Raw genomic sequence first — 15,905 nt, 5'->3', positions numbered from 1 at the left:
TTCTAAGCCTTTTGAAAAAACCAGAAGTATAGATATATGGTGATAGTTCCCCAAACTCTTTCCATCTCCTGATTTGAACAATGCAGCGACTTTAGCGATTTGCATTTTATGGGGAATATGCCCAGATGAAAGAGCAAGATTATAAAGATCTGTTACAAAAGACAAAATGAGGTCAGGAACAAATTTTATTGGTTTAATATTAAGACTATCAACATCGGTACTAAAATTGTTTCGTAAATTTAATATGGTTGAGTATACTTCACGTTCGTCGGGAGGATGAAAAAAGATAGATTTGCGAATTCTTGGTATGTTTTTAGCTGCACCACTACAATAAGTTCCCGTGCCAGTGCGAACAAAGTATTTATTAAGCTCATCTGATAATGCAGAGCCACACTTTTCTATACCATAATAATAAGCTTTTCTATATATTTTAGGCGTCTTGCCTGAAAGAGCAGGAAGTTTCTTCCAAAGCAAGTCGGAGTGCTTCATGAATTCAGTCAAACTGTTGCATATAGTAGACGCGCTTTCCACGTCTTAAATCCGCATTTAGGCGGTTCCTGAAGGATTTGAATTCCGCTATCTTATCAAGGTTCCTTGTTTTTGAAAATGCAATGTATAGGCTACTTTTCATATGCATCGATTTCAGATGATCCTCAGTCACCCAAGGCTTACAGGCTCGTTTGTTGGTTCTCAATGTTTTTAAATGGAACGATTATGTATACAGATTTATGACAATTTTAATGAATATATCGTAAGCTTCATTAACATCAGTTTTTCTTGTATGTTACTACAGTCTGCGCTTTTGATATGTCTCCTAAAAGTCTCCTAGATGTCAAGCCGTAAGATTTTCTAGCTTTGTTTTTGCATATTGCACATATTTCGAGCCGTGCGCGGCCGAAAATAATTTTGCTATAACCAATATCGCATCGGATCTTGTGGTTTCGGTTTCATTTTAAAGGTGGAACTTCCATTGAAATAAAGCATATAACCCACCAAAATTCGTATTTACTTCGCTATATCCGGTACTTCGCTATATTAGTGTTTGTAATAATGAAGTTTGACTTCATTGGGTCCCTGCGAAAATTAAATCGTTTCTAGTACTTGTTGAACAAGCTTATTCTGTGCTGAAGTATCCTAAAATATATATCTGCGTTCAACAAGATAGCTTATGCGTGTCATTGTGTGTCAAGGCCATGAGAAGTCAACAAGCTATAGAATACTCTTTGCATAGACTCATGAAGAGATGGTCTTGTCTACTAGAAACACTACAATCAGAAACATGTTGGCAGACAAACACAAGAACTTTAATGTGCACTTCCTCTTTTCACTCACTGAAGACACAAAAAATGCTCTGTACAAAGTTGCTCGCAAGTTTACCTATTGCACGGATTTTCAGAGAAAAATGCTTTTTTTTAACTTACATTATATTGCTTTCGCGACAAAACTATACGGCCATACTCATATTAGGAGGATATGATCCAACAAACTCCAGTGCAAACGCATACAAGTCCGTTTTTCACGCACCACAGCGGGTATGATGCGGCAACGACCTCGATAAAGACCACTTTTGTCACGCTTCGAGATCCTGACTCTAAGAGTTTTTTTGTATTTATTTTGCTCCTTTTAAACAGAATAAGTGGTCGCTCAATGAACATGTGCTTTTATTATCAACTTGACAGATCAAAGTACGAGCAATAATTTGACAACGTTTTGACTAGATAAACAAGGTGCAAGCATGGGACAAGGTCGTATAGTTAAAAAAAAAAAAAAAAAGAAAGAGGAAGATGTTTACTCTGACACGGTAACCCTGGAGCCGGGGAAAAGAAGGAAAGTAGGAGGGACACAAAACCCCAAGCATATAAAGAGGACAGAAAAAGGAGAACTGTAAACGACCCAAATTTTAAAAATTTCGTGACCTGAATAATTTTGCGAAAAATGGGTCCCACGAATATATTTTCTTATGGTAACAAATGCACAGCACTCCACCCTGATTCTCAAGATTTCGTGCCCGCGAAATATTGACGTAAACCACACTTTGCCGAATTTACGAAAGATAGAGCCCGCAAAAATAAAGTTGTTTACAGCATGTATTCTTTATGTAGAACCCCTCTCACTGTCTGACTAGACATTGTCTTTTCTAGTCAATGTGAACGAGTGAACAGCATAAAAACACTGTGACGTATCGCAGAGGAATCATTAGTTTCTACTGAATTGATTGCCAAATGCGACTACACAGTTCATAAAAAGAGAGGACAGCAAGAGATGAACACCACCACTTAATAACATTCAGAGCGTAGTTGTGCTTTCGGCAGCAGTAGGTTGCCTTGGTGACGGTCTACGTGTCTCGCGGGCCCAGCATTACGACCAGAGTCCCATCCACGCACCCAACGAAGCCACCAAGCATGCAGCCGACTCGGCCGAAGTGCTCCTTGGTGGTGGCCTTGCTTTCCGCATGGAAGTTGATCCAACAGCTGCCGAGGCACTCGACGATGTTAGCCGCAACAGCTCTGACCGCCCGGCTCACAGTCGTCCGGGTGACTGAAGGGTGGTCGTCAGTCGCCACCATGCTTCGGGACCAGGGCACGCAAAGGACTTGCTGTTCAACGGTCATCGTGGACGCGATTGTCCGTCGCCTCCCTAGTCTGGGCGCCGAGCGAAGCTCGTTGCATAGCCAACGCACAACGGCCTTCGATAACTGCATCTGTCGCCAAAAGTCCTCATAGGGGAGTTCAAAAGCTTTCCGGTTGTCCCAGTAGTGACGTCGACGGTGGCGGTAGATGAGTTTGACCGCAGTGTACGGCATCGCTATGTTTAAAAAGTTTAACTTTGCCTCGGTCCAAAGCGAAGATCTCGGGCTCAGACCACGGCTCTCGCAAAGTTCTGAAACGTCGCACTGTTGTCAATGATAGCTTCAACAAACAAAGTTTCTAATTGCTTTTTTTTTTACACAAAGTTTGGATAGATTTGGCGTGTCAACAGGCCGCCTAGGGACAATCCTCGAAGCATTAATTGTAGCGTGGCATAGGGGTGTAGGGACAAACGGGCGCTGCATTGTCGGCGCAACCGTTCAATCAACGCGCTACACGCGCACCTCAATGAACTTTGCTACATTTGACAAAGTTTGCTGATTTCGAAGAAATGAGGAAGTTCTAATGATTGGCATTTCGCTTGGCGCAACGTCATCTTCGCAAGATTCCAATTAGCGCGTTCTGCAAACTTCGAGCTCAACTTTGCGTTTGACGAGTTTGGCGACCCTACCCTGGGGGAGCTTGCTGGAAGTGGGGTGGAAAATGTCATTCCAATCCTTTTGAATATGCAACATCCTCTCTCCTGCACAAAGAAGTCACGAAGGTTTTATTCGCTCGGACAGTTCAAAGGGGGTAGAGGAGCTGCACGGGGCGTTGAAGCGTAACATCGTAGGTGCATCAAACACACATTCACGTCTCGGCCCCGCTAAACTTCTTCAATCCTTCCCACTCTCCACGTGAACGGGGATTTCTTGTCCTCACATACGAGAACGAGGTCCCCGTTCCACAGGTTGTTTGTATGTGTCTTGGTCGACCGGTGCGCAGAGCGGAGTTGGAGGAGGTATCCTTTTTGCCACCTCCTCCAGAACTGATCTGTGTCTCTTCTAGAACTTCTCTTCCTGTCTGTTTCTGCCTGTGCAGCTAATATCTGGGGACTTGCCCTCTTCTAGAACTTGGCATGTTTTCCACACTGGCTGATGGAAGCGCTGTCAGTTGCAATCCCGACATGAAGGGTGCAGGCTTTAAAGCCTCTGTCTCGTGTGGAGTGTCGTGAGCCGGAGCCAAGTGTCTAGAGTTCACGATGGCTTCGACCTCTTGTAGAATAGTTGGCATTTCTTCAAAGCCAAACTTTTTTTTTTTTTTTTTTTCATGTATAACTTGTAAGCTGCACTTCACTGTCTTTTCTATTCTTTCCCAGAAGATGCCAACGACACTTCTCTCCAGTCCAACACTTCTCCCTCTGCAATAAACTTCCACTTGAAGCAATGTTGTGTGCAGTGGCCCTGGAAACGTAGATCTTTCTGCACGTTCCTTATGCCACGCAAGTCCTTTGAAGTCCTTTAGAATGTGAGGGCATTGTTTATGTACACAACGCTTGGCAGTCCCTGACGACCAGTGAAACGTTGGAACGCCATAATGAAGGCCTGGGTTGGACGCCTAACAGATTGTAATGATGCATCAATTGCTATAGCACCCCACCTCCCATCTTTTTCCTAGTAGAGAATTTGCGATCACATTGATACACTGTAAAATTAGGTCAGAAGAAATCAGTCAAGAAATATTAGAACGAAGCCAGGTCTCAGTTAGCACAATAATAGACGCATCAGTTATTGTTACGTTATAAAAAATTTGTTAGCTTTCGTGCGGAGACCTCGGATGTTCTGATATCGGACATTCTGCATTATCGGAGAGAGGCGCTTGGAATACCGCTTGATATGTGCGGCTCTCAGTCAGCTGGCCTGTAAATTCTTTGAAAAGGCTTCCCTCTGGCCTGAGAAGGGGATAGAAAAGTTTTCTATATATAATAATAATAATTAATAATAATAATAATAATAAGATTAAGAAGACGACAAAGAAGAAAAAAAAATGGCGTGCCAGGACGGGGACGTTGGTACACAAAGATATATGTTGTATACGTATAACTGATTTTAAAGATGCAACCAGCTGCTCTTTAGCGGGCGGCAAGTAGGTTAGCAGTTATTCAAGGAACACTGGTGCTGCACCCTCGTGACATCACATCATGGTTAGCTTAGATTAGCTCAGTTGCGTAACTGCTGATAGACGGTGCTTTCACAAGCACTGATCCCCTCTGCCTTCAAGACTCTCCTCCTGTCGTTTTCAAAGCGCTGGGCGGCTGCTATGGTAACTGCAGTGTATTCTATGGAATACAGGCGTTTCGGAGCGCACCGTCTAGATGGCATTCCTATAGTCCGTTGCAACCTAAGAACGAAGGGCGAGGGTAAGACGGGCCGGGGAGGAGGAAGCAGACGGAACGCTAAAGAGAGAAGGAGGTTTCCCCCTCTCTTCTCCAGCGTTCCGTCTGCTTCCTCCTCCCCGGCCCGTTTTACCCTCACTCTTCGTTCTTAGGTTGCAAGGGACTATAGTGTTCTTTATGGAGCACACAGTTTTGGAAAATAAATTTAGATGGTGCTTCAAACGACGGGAGGCAGACTGAAGTGAGTGAGAGGGGAAACCCCCTCCGCGGGAGCTCCACAACTGAGGTAATTAGTAAAGTTGGGTGGAGCTGCGGTTGATTGGTTGTACTGCATATCGCAGCATCACGGTGACGGCATGTCGAGGCTGTACGGCTGATGATCAGTGTTGCCATTCCTCTAGCAGATAGTGTTAATTTTGCCATAGACACCCGAAACCAAACTTTGGGCCGTGATATCTATGAAACTACATGAAATATTGAAAGTAAAATTAGGCCTTTTTGATTTAAGGGTAACAGTGCCTTAGCTAAAAAAGTCATAATTTTCAATTAAAAAGATGTTGACAAGAGTTGCCCTTAAAGTTGCTCTTCGTGAGAGCCCCAGCGGAAAAGACACACTCTGTTTCTGCATTTGATAGTGGCAAGACTAGGAGTGTCATTGCACCTTCTGCACCATCTCGCATAGGATTCGCATCGCCGAATCCTTGTAGATATGCCATGACTCTAAATAGAATCGTTTTTTTTCCAGTTTCTCTCGGTGTCTAGGACGGAACTGCTGTTGAAGTTGATGACATGGTTGTTCTTTTCTGCATGTTTCGCTAGAGCGTTTCCTTGCACGTCCTTCTTTTTTACATTATATTTTTGTCTGCATAGACGTTCGGGGAAATTTTTGATTTCTCCCACATATGAAGTGTTGCAGTCGGCGCAAGGATATACAAGGCAGTCGGCACAAGGATATACAAGGCTTTTTCTTTTTGTTGTGGACGGCAATCTTTTGGAAGAGGAAGATGGTGCCCAATGGTTGAGATGGGCTTTTGTGTCACTGCTGTGCCGTATGGTTTGAGAGCACGGGTGAGAACTTCGCTCGTGCCTCTGAGGTACGGGACGCACATGCGGCTGGAGGGATGGGTTTTCTCGGCTGCAGATGGGTGAGAAGTTTCTTGTAGATATTGTTGACGAATCTTGTTGGGTATGTGTTTTTTTTCGAAGGTCCCGTTCTGTGGAAACGGTTGCCCGTTTTTTTCACGTAGTGTAGTGTACACGTGAAAACCTTGGCCACCATAAATACCCTGTCAGTGTCCCTTCAAGAGTTTTGTGACATCATGGAACAAGACTGCCTGCCACTTCTTATTGTAATTCGCAAGTTTCACCGAGTATAGGCGCTGCTGCGGAATTCAAAGATGGCGGTCTAGAGGGGGATTGTTTCGCCGTGGGCATCGCAATTCATAGATATCAATGTGTTTTGAAACAGATAATATTGCGCGATCAACTTCAGTATCTCGTTAATCCGTTTCTTAACATGCACTGGCAGCTAGTCAAACACTTGAAAAACAGCTTGTAGCTTCAAGCCACACGACGTAAGGCTGCAAAAATCGGCTCTGGCACGGTCGAAAGGGTTATTGTTTCTCCGTGGGCACTGCGTCTCAGCAAGACCAGTCTTCTGGCACAAAGTGTGATGCGATGGGCTGCCGGTTTTTGTTTTATGATGCATGGGCAGCCAGAACTTATGAGGACCACCACTGATTGGTCATGCAACGTAAGCGTGAAAAAATGAGCGCCGCGACCACTTTGATACGCCGCTAACATGTCTCGCACGGAGGGACGGCGCCAGGTTTTTCATAATGGGGGCAGTGGGGAGACCAATTTTTTGGGGAGGCTTTCAGTTCGTTGACTGTCACAATAAGACTAAAAGAAAAAAAATCCGTGGCGACGCCTTGGTAGACTTTAAGTCGCTTTCGTCGATGTCGACTGCTGGCACCGAGCCTCTTGGTGCATTTTTGATATATATAGGCTCAGCCTATTTCATTATTTTACAATGTATCTACAACTCTGCTTGTTGTAGCATTTCACATGCAAGATATTCACATATTTGCATTAAGCGTTAATAAATAATAGTGATGGACCGAATCTGCCCAACTTCAGATTCGGCAAAGTTCGGCAAAGTTCGACCTCATTTCGAAGCCAAAAGATCCAACCCCTCCCGAATCTCAAAGTGGTGTGGTATACAAAGTGAACTGTCAGGACTGTGACAAGTGTTACATCGGAGAAACTGGCCGCAAACGGAGTACCCGCCTCAAAGAACACAAAAGAGACGTGGAGAAGGCAACACATGCCACAAGATCAAAAACAGAACTGGTGGACCATTGTTGGACGACTGGTCACACTTTCGACCTGGCGAATGCTGTGACCCTGGCACGCGAACAACGGTGGGGCCCCAGAAGATTTCTGGAATCATGGTGTATTCGGAGTGACCCATCTGCCTGCAATTCTAACCGCGGCCCCCTCCCCGACGTATACACCGACATCCTGAAATAACTTGTCATTTAACTTACCATCCAGGACGGACGTAAAAAGAAGTTGAAGCGAGGGCAGACAATGATAATGTCTCCCTTATGCCATGGACGAAGAAGTCGGCAGAACCAGCGCCACGGATGAAGAGAAGGAAGAAGAAGCGTTGGATTTCTGGTAGCTAGTCGGGTGTTCCCAGGCCGCACTGATGATGTCTCCCGTATAGGAGACGAAACGTCTGATAAATGTTGATATTGTTATGCAAGTCGGAGGTATTTGTTTTTAATTTTGAAAGAAAGTTCAACAAAGATTTGGCAAAAATTCGGCAAATGTTTGCGCACGCGCGAGGACGCGACGGAGCCATGGATTGCAAATGGACGCCGTGCAGTCGTGCGGTTACCATCGTGCAGTGTGGTACAACCAGCGGTTACGGCGCGGTGTGGAGCAGGCAATGCGGTAACTTTGCGTTTGTGAGCAAGTGTGGTCCTCTTCAGTATTTTCTGCCTCAAGAATAGAAAATCGACCAGTGAAGTGACAAATGATGTGGTGCATTCTGAAACATTGGCCGACAATTACTCTAAAGCACTCCTCGCAATTATAACAATTCTGTTTTCGGCTTAGAAGTACTGTGTTCTAAAACAAAATAATATTGCTTTTTCAGTTAGTGTTAATTCACGATTTTCATGTATCTGCATAAAACTAAACACAGAACTATAATGCTCGACGTTGCACATCCGACCATTCCTAACTCTCCCTATCTTTCACAACGTTTGTGTGTGTCCTAACACCAGAAACTGGCATTTTAAAGGTTAAAAATGAGACGTTGCGAATATGGGACGCACACTTTCATGCAAAGACGTCAAGTGACTCAAATCGAAAAACATGCATATTTACAATATTATTATTATCTCTTCCGGTGAAGGCTCGGCAACCATTGCATTCGTTTTCGCGCACAAAACGGTGACTCCCAGAGAAAGCAAGAGCGCAGCGTTATTGCCTTTATTTTAGCAATGTACACCAAGGAGTAGGGGTGTCGCAAACCGGTCGAGGTTCCAGTTCGACCATGTTCGACTTTTTCTAAATTTTAGTGGAAAGTTCGACAAACCTTGTATTGAGGTACGACTCGTGTGCGCATGCGCGACAGGCTGACCAGTTGGCTTTGGATTTGGTGGTGAAGGCTAAGGGATGAATCAAGGGCAGTGCTGATTGGTTATTTCAGTTAATACAGTTACAAAAAATTAAGTTATTAACTTCTTTTGTGATTAGAATTAGTTTCTTTTAATTGCAGTTGTTCACAAAATTAAAATAACCCTTTGCAAAAAAAAAACTTCTCCAAACCTAGACATGCTTATATCAAGGTCTAACCACACTGTCCACAAAGTCGAAGCGGTCGAATTTGGTGAAAAGTTGGAAGGTTCATCGAAACGGTTCGACCCAGTCGAACCTCGAAAGTTCGACCTAAAAATCCGGTTCGACAGAAGTTCGCGACACCCCTACCAAGGAGTTTGATTTTCCACATACATGCAGGCTTGCGCTGATGATGCCTCAAAACCGAAACTCTCGTAGCACGATTCGTGACAGTGCCACGCTCGCTTTTACCCGACCTTGTGGTCATGCCACTTCTGCAAGAAGTCACTAAAATTGCCAGTAAACACAAAAACGACACCGATACAATTATCTTGCAGAATATCACCTTATTTAGTAATAACTATGTCAATATGTATTACATGTTGCATTTAAGCTAAGACGAAAAAACGAATTATCAACGTTAAGTCTGGTAACAATGTATATTTGCTGAATCTTTAAAAAAAGTTCGGCAAAAGTTCGGCTTTGCCGAATCCCAAGATTCGGCGCCGAACTTTCGATTTGGCATAAGTTCAGCCCATCACTACTTAATAAGCACGTTTACACTCGTGATCCAAAGTTCACTGAAGGCAAATCCATCTGTTATGATGGGAAGCATCGGAAGCATGATGTCAGTGACGCGTCACTCGTCTGCTCTTTAGGCAGTTCCCTGCACCGCGGAAAACCGGAGGACGTGAGTGATCACGGAGACGTAGTGATGGTTCTCTTTTACCTTTGCTGAATTCGCTTGGCTGAGGTGCACGGCGACTAATTTATCTTTGCCGCTTTTCTTCAGCTGCTTGAGGGAAGCCGATTTGGGACGTCTTGTATGGCGCGCTGTTAGAGTGGAGTCATAGTCCGCCTTCCCTTTGAAGAGCTTCTCCAGTTTCTATTGCCCTCTGTCAAAATACAGCACTTCCATTGTTCTGTCCGTCAATAGTAGAAAACGTTGCACCACTCATGGCGACATTGAAGCTCCTGGATGTGATCAGTCTAAACCAGTGGTCCACCATCTCCAAGAACCAAGCTGTCGTGAAGGCCTTGCATGAGAGCTGTCCCATCTGTACTAACAACCTGATGGCTGAAGCCACAGCATGATTGAAGGCTGCCACTGCACTGGCAGCATTTATTTTCTCGAAATGGTTGGTTTCCAAATACTTTTCCTTCAGATGAGGTGCAATTTTCAGGTCTTGGCGGGCATCAATTGCAGCCAGCAAATGTCATTAAATGCTGCCGTGGGACAGCAAATGAATGACATTTTGGGGCTAATGTCATTTGCTTTGATTGACATTATTATGAAATAAGCGTGATGTGAAGTATTGTTGCAATATTACACACTGCTGTACCACGGAGCAGCTCGTGCCACATAGCAGATGGCTGCACACTTAGCCGACACTCATGCATTTTGCTGCGACCAACCAGGTGGCACAAGCTGCCGTCTAAAACACGGAGGTGCTCATTCGCGCACATTCCATCAAATAATGCTGTCACGCCCGCTGGCTGCTGGTTTGAATAGAATTGTTCATGACAACATTCTTAAAGTCGTCTTAAAGCCGAGAGAAAGCGCTGTAAAAATAAGCATGCGTTGTCGGCAATCTGCTGCATGAGATGGTAGAAAATTTCAGTCCCACTCCTTCCAAGTGGGGATTGCTCATTTCTTTCTTTTTTTAGCTTTCATGCCTCGTGAGCTTGTTTACTCCATATATTTCCTGTTTCTCTTTTCACCAAGGGTGGCCGTGCTTTCGACTCCTGGCAATGTTTACACATTTCTTTTAGATTTGAGTATCTTTTTAGTTTTTCCATCAGAACATCAGTATGATGAAAATGGATGCAGGATCACTATCTACATAGAGTGTACTAAGCAAACCGCATTTACCCTTTTCAAGCATTTTTGCACAAAGTGCGAGCTGCAGCTTGCTGTTTAGATTTAGCAGGCCCTCCTTCTCGGCGTTCAGGCGGAGAATCTTGGCTGCCCGCCTGTCGAGCTCGACCTTCATTCACCTCTTGGTGCTCCTTCTCCTCCTCAGAGCCACCTAGATGCTCCAGCAGCTTCCTTTCAACTTGTCTTTTTACAGTGCCCTCAGTCTTTTTTTAACTTTCCTGAAATGAAAAGCGTGATTTACTAAACAAACACAAACGTGTATTAGTTTGTTTCATTTGCAAGATTTCCATTAAAGGGAAACTGAAATACAAATAACACATTTTATGTTACTTCCGGAACGGGTCAGGTATTTCCTAAGATGAATTATTGTTGATAAAGATATTTCTTTTGCACAATATTGTCACGAATGATGAGGTGACGAAACAAAGAGTAACTGAGGAAACTGAAACGTTTAATGGGGTGAACTTGTGCCCAAAACAAAAGGGAAACAGAAGATAACAAAAAAGAGCTTCGCGGGCGTCAAAGTCAGCATAACAACAGGATCGAACGCTGGGGCGAGGTTGACTCGGAAACCAACGTGGATTGATCGGGCCCATTGCACAGCGTCGATGATTGGTCAGTTTCACTCACAAAAAGGACCAGATTGGTCAGTCTCACTCGCACACACCAATGATTGATCGGTCACACTGGCACGCCAACGGAGAGTGGTCTGGCTTGTTGCACGGCGTTGATGATTTGTTGAGATCGTTGTGCAGCGTCGATGATTGGTCAGTTTCATGCACGTAATGCAAATGATTGGTCATCCTCACACGCACAACACCATGATTGGTCCGTCTTTCTGGCACACCAACGAGGAGTGGTCTTCACGGCTTCGAGGCAGTGACGGCACCGCTCGCAGCGCTGTTCGTGGAGCCTTTGTTTTCGCTGCTGTCCAAGTGTTTCTGTCTTGACGCCTGGTCCCACGGCTTCGAAGGGGTTATGGCATCGCTCGCGGCGCCATTTGTGGAGCCTTTGTTTTCGCTGCTGTCCGAGCGTTTTCATTTCGACGCCTTGTCCCGCGGCTTTGAGGCGGTGATGGCATCGCTCGCGGCGCTGTTCGTGGATCCTTTGTTTTCACCGCTGTCCGAGCGCTTCCACTTGGATCCCTGGTCCCGCGGCTTCGATGTGGCGCACCGTGGCCGCACCTGAAGAGCCGACGCTGACCTACGCCGCAATGGCCCGACGACTGCCACCAGCTGCTCAACATTACCCAGTGGCGCCACAACGGGACTCACCAATGCAGGCATTTTCACTGCACTGTCCTTGCTGCCTCATGAAATTTCGCTTTATCGGGAAGGTAGCCATAAACAACAGCTGTGATTAAAGATGATTATGACAGTTAACATCTTTAATGTTGTTGTTGTTTAATGTCCGACAGTTTCCCACTGGCACTTTTCACATAGTGTGCCTTCAACACCCTCTTTTGAGCCTTTATGCCAGGGGTGGCCAGGCTGGCCTGGCCTAAGAGCCGCACACAAAACCACGGAACTTCTAAGAGCCGCGGGGGGGGGGGGGGGGGGGGGGAGGAGAGGAGGAGGGAGGGAGGGAGGGAGGGAGGGAGGGAGGGGAGGGGAGGGGAGGGGAGGGGAGGGGAGGGGAGGGGAGGGGAGGGGAGGGAGGGAGGGAGGGAGGGAGGGAGGGAGGGAGGGAGGGAGGGAGGGGAGGGAGGGAGGGAGGGAGGGGAGGGGAGGGGGAGGGGGGGGGGGGCGAACATAATTTTCGTTCAGTCTGACTGTATGTATGGGGGCACAAGACTGTACGACTGTACGTACGGGAGTACAAGGTTGCCAAACTGCAAGCTGCAGTGTGCTTTATTCTGAAATTCTTTTTCTTTTTCCCGGGGAAACGCGGAAAGGGGCGAAGGGGGAGGGGGCGTCCCCTTACGAGGGATCCGCAAGCCGCACTTGGACCAGCAAAGAGCCGCGTGCGGTTCGCGAGCCGCGGTTTGGCCACCCCTGCTCTATGCTATCATTTGTGGTCAAGACAGCATCCAATAACAGCCTGTAAGACATGGCCCACAGCTGTTTTACAGAGGGCCACGCTACTTCAAAGTAAATGCGGAAGTTTTTATTTTCTCAACACTCTTAGGCAACAAGGACTTTGAACGCCCTGTAGAAGTTATTGGGATTTGAAGCACTCGCCAAGTGTTTTATAAGGTTCGGAGTCTCATCTAGATCGGACATGCTGTTTTCCTGTCTGCCCAGCCACCTTTGCCATGCCTGTTTTTTATGGAAGTCGCAGATGGAGATTTTACTCTCTGGAAGCACTTGCTGGAAGGCATCTATTTTTGTTTTGCTGTAATCTTCCATCCAGTGCTGTGGTGACCAGTTATTACACCACTGCTTGAAAACGTCTAAAGCCTCGGTGATACAGTGGGCTGTATCGAACTGCACAATAAACATACCAGCTTGTGTGTATCCTGATGGCATTTTCACAGCAAGCAAGGAAGGTGGTAGGGCATGTTCACCAGCTTTGTGTACACAACCTACTGAGCCTCCATAGTTTCTCAACATGTTTCTCATGAATTTGGTCTGGAAGTAGAAGAGCAACGTGTCCTCACACTCACTGGCAGCACTGTCTTCCACGCCGTCCGAGTCGCTGCTACCCACGCAGCTGCATGCCGCGTACAGCCAATAGACAATGAAGCATTGGGGCTCCTGATCTTTTCAATTAGAATGCTACTATTCTCTTGATCAACCGTGCTGAAGCAGTCTTTCTTAAAAACAGCTTGGATCTTGTTAATGATATCACAATGTGTCTGGTAAAAGGCCCTGCAGCTGCCATCAGGTTTTCACTTGCTTAAAAAAAGTATGTCATGCACATAATAGTGCTGGCTCTTTTTACATCTGATACAGATGTAAGTCCTTCCCTTGCCAACATTTGTTTTCTCTTAGTAATGTCCCTGTCCGTGTTTAGGCTAAAAGCTTTGTGTCCTCGAAACCATGGTTACGATGGGAATTGCAGTTGGCAATTCTATTGTACGCTCTTCTCTTCTCTCTTTGACCAGTCTGCTGCTCTGCATCAAGTGCCTCCTGCAGCTGCTTGGCCTTGTCTGTTTTCAGCTGACCCTTTTTTATTGGCCGTATGTTTGGGGCACGTCCACCTAGAAAGTAGGAATTATTACTTAAAATTAGCACACATCAACCGAGTCTAATGTGCCCCCATCTTATATCACAACAAAGTTGTCTGCACTGTGCAGTTACTGGCAAAAGGAAAAGCTGATATCATCTGCATAATGCTCTTGGGCTTTTCCTAAATCCATTCATTTATTGGGAATACCCTTAGGGGCATTACATAAGGAAAAATTAAGTATAAAAACAGTTGTCACAAAGTATCCTCTTTACACTCACTGCACACAATCTTTGGGAGGCTGCTGGATCGGTGCATGAGATTGAAACGTTTGCAAGTGCATTACCATGTAACATACCTGTTTTTTTTATTTCTCCCAAGTCTTTTTCTAGTATTACATTCCGAACATGCAGACTTTGACTGTTTCCTTGACAACTCGAAATGATACATTGTCCAGAGAGATTTGAGACCTGTAGTGGACCATGAAGAAGGACGGCATTCGCTGAAAACAAACACTGAAGACAATTTATTGACAATGTCTAGTTTTATGCATGGCAGAGGGCAATATCAAATCTGGATTTAGTTTTTGTTTAATGGCAACAAAAAAACTTTAAGGTATGCTACCTCTGGCAAGAAATTCTGGCTCTCCTTAGCAAAAATAATAATAATAATAATGATCAATCAAGAATCATCAGTTTTATTTGGTGCCCAGTAACAGCCATTCGACCGTGGTACTGGCACACCCTTAAACATGAAATATAAAACAATGCACTTGACCCATACAACACAATGATTAAAACCAGATTACAATAAAACAAAATTCAAAACATGCTTCTAAAAAAAGGGCCGTGCATAATGAAAAGGCGTCGGTCGAACAGACACGACCGGAGAAAAGTGAACACACACTGACAATCGGCACAAAACAAAGAATGTCGACAATGAGAGAGATCAAGGTAATCAGGCTTCTTATAGGTAGGGTTTGGAGTTTTCGGTTTAAACCGATAAAAACCAGTAAAAGTATGCTGAATTCATGTTAGGAGATTCGGTATTAACTAAAAAAGGGTAGTTTTTAGGTTCGGCATTTTCGATTTAAACCGATAAAAACTGATAAAAGTACAACAAATCCATCTTCTAAAATTCAGTTTTAACCGGAAGCGCTCACTTTTACCTTCTAGTCGTACCGCAGAGCCGTGGCGAAAAAGTGGAACGACAGTGTCTATTGAAACGTGTCCAAATGTATGGGATACATAGATGCCATCACGACGTTATGGTGTAATGTGCGCATCATCGATTGGAATGTGAAGTGAGGAACGCCCCATGACTTCGCCATGTATGAACGTGTTTTCAAAATCATTGTAAGGAAGACTAACTTGATGCGAGCTCTGCATGTTGTGTTGTGCTTCAAAACGTCGCACCGTGCCTCTTTCGGCGGTCACAATTGGTTGATTGGCCGATTTTGACTCGGGCAGCGCTTCATCTCCTCAGCCTGCCAGTGTCCAGTGTTAGCGTTGAGAGGCCATTCTCGAAGCTCAGGGTCATATTAACAGGAAAGAAAGAGTGCGGATCAACGAGGAGAACCTGGAAAAGTACATATGGGTTTACTATAATAAGATCACGTAATCCTGATGAACAGAAGGTGAAGTTCCATGTTTTGGGGGCATAGGCTTCATATATGACCTGTTTGTACTGTTGTGTTTTTTATTGATTCTTTTACAGTTGCACACATTTGCCATATAAAGTGTCCATTTCTTTTTGAATATATCTGTGCCATTATTCTTTGAGTAATCACAAATATCGGAGCTACAAGGATCATCTGACCCGGTGTCCATTGGTGTTTACAGTGGACTCCTCTTAAACGGAACTCGAAGGGACAGAAAAATTTGTTCCGTTTATCAGAAGTTTCATTAAAGCAAAGCACATAAAATGAGTGAAATATGACTTTATTTCACAAGCATGATGTCCAGCTAATGTAGCTGACTAGAAAAAAGAGGTAATGGTAGTTTGTTTTGCATTTTGTAATCGCTTTTTGACGAAGTAGGTGTGCATGCCTTGGAGGTACAAAGGTTTCTGTTGACTGCTGCACCTTCCCCAGAAATAGTCTTAA

The 15,905-nt window shown here is 44.9% G+C and overlaps 1 pseudogene; it reads right to left on the bottom strand.

Moving 5' to 3' along the window:
- Positions 1-11,861: 11,861 nt before the first annotated feature.
- On the bottom strand, positions 11,862-14,023 carry LOC121047142 (annotated as a pseudogene).
- Between the last annotated feature and the right edge of the window lie 1,882 nt (positions 14,024-15,905).

Source organism: Ixodes scapularis, unplaced genomic scaffold, assembly GCF_016920785.2.
Source record: "Ixodes scapularis isolate PalLabHiFi unplaced genomic scaffold, ASM1692078v2 PGA_scaffold8__174_contigs__length_109621045, whole genome shotgun sequence".
NCBI classification, from domain to species: Eukaryota; Metazoa; Arthropoda; class Arachnida; order Ixodida; family Ixodidae; genus Ixodes; species Ixodes scapularis.
Note: the sequence above shows the minus strand (reverse complement) of the source record. Positions and strands in the feature narration are given on the sequence as shown.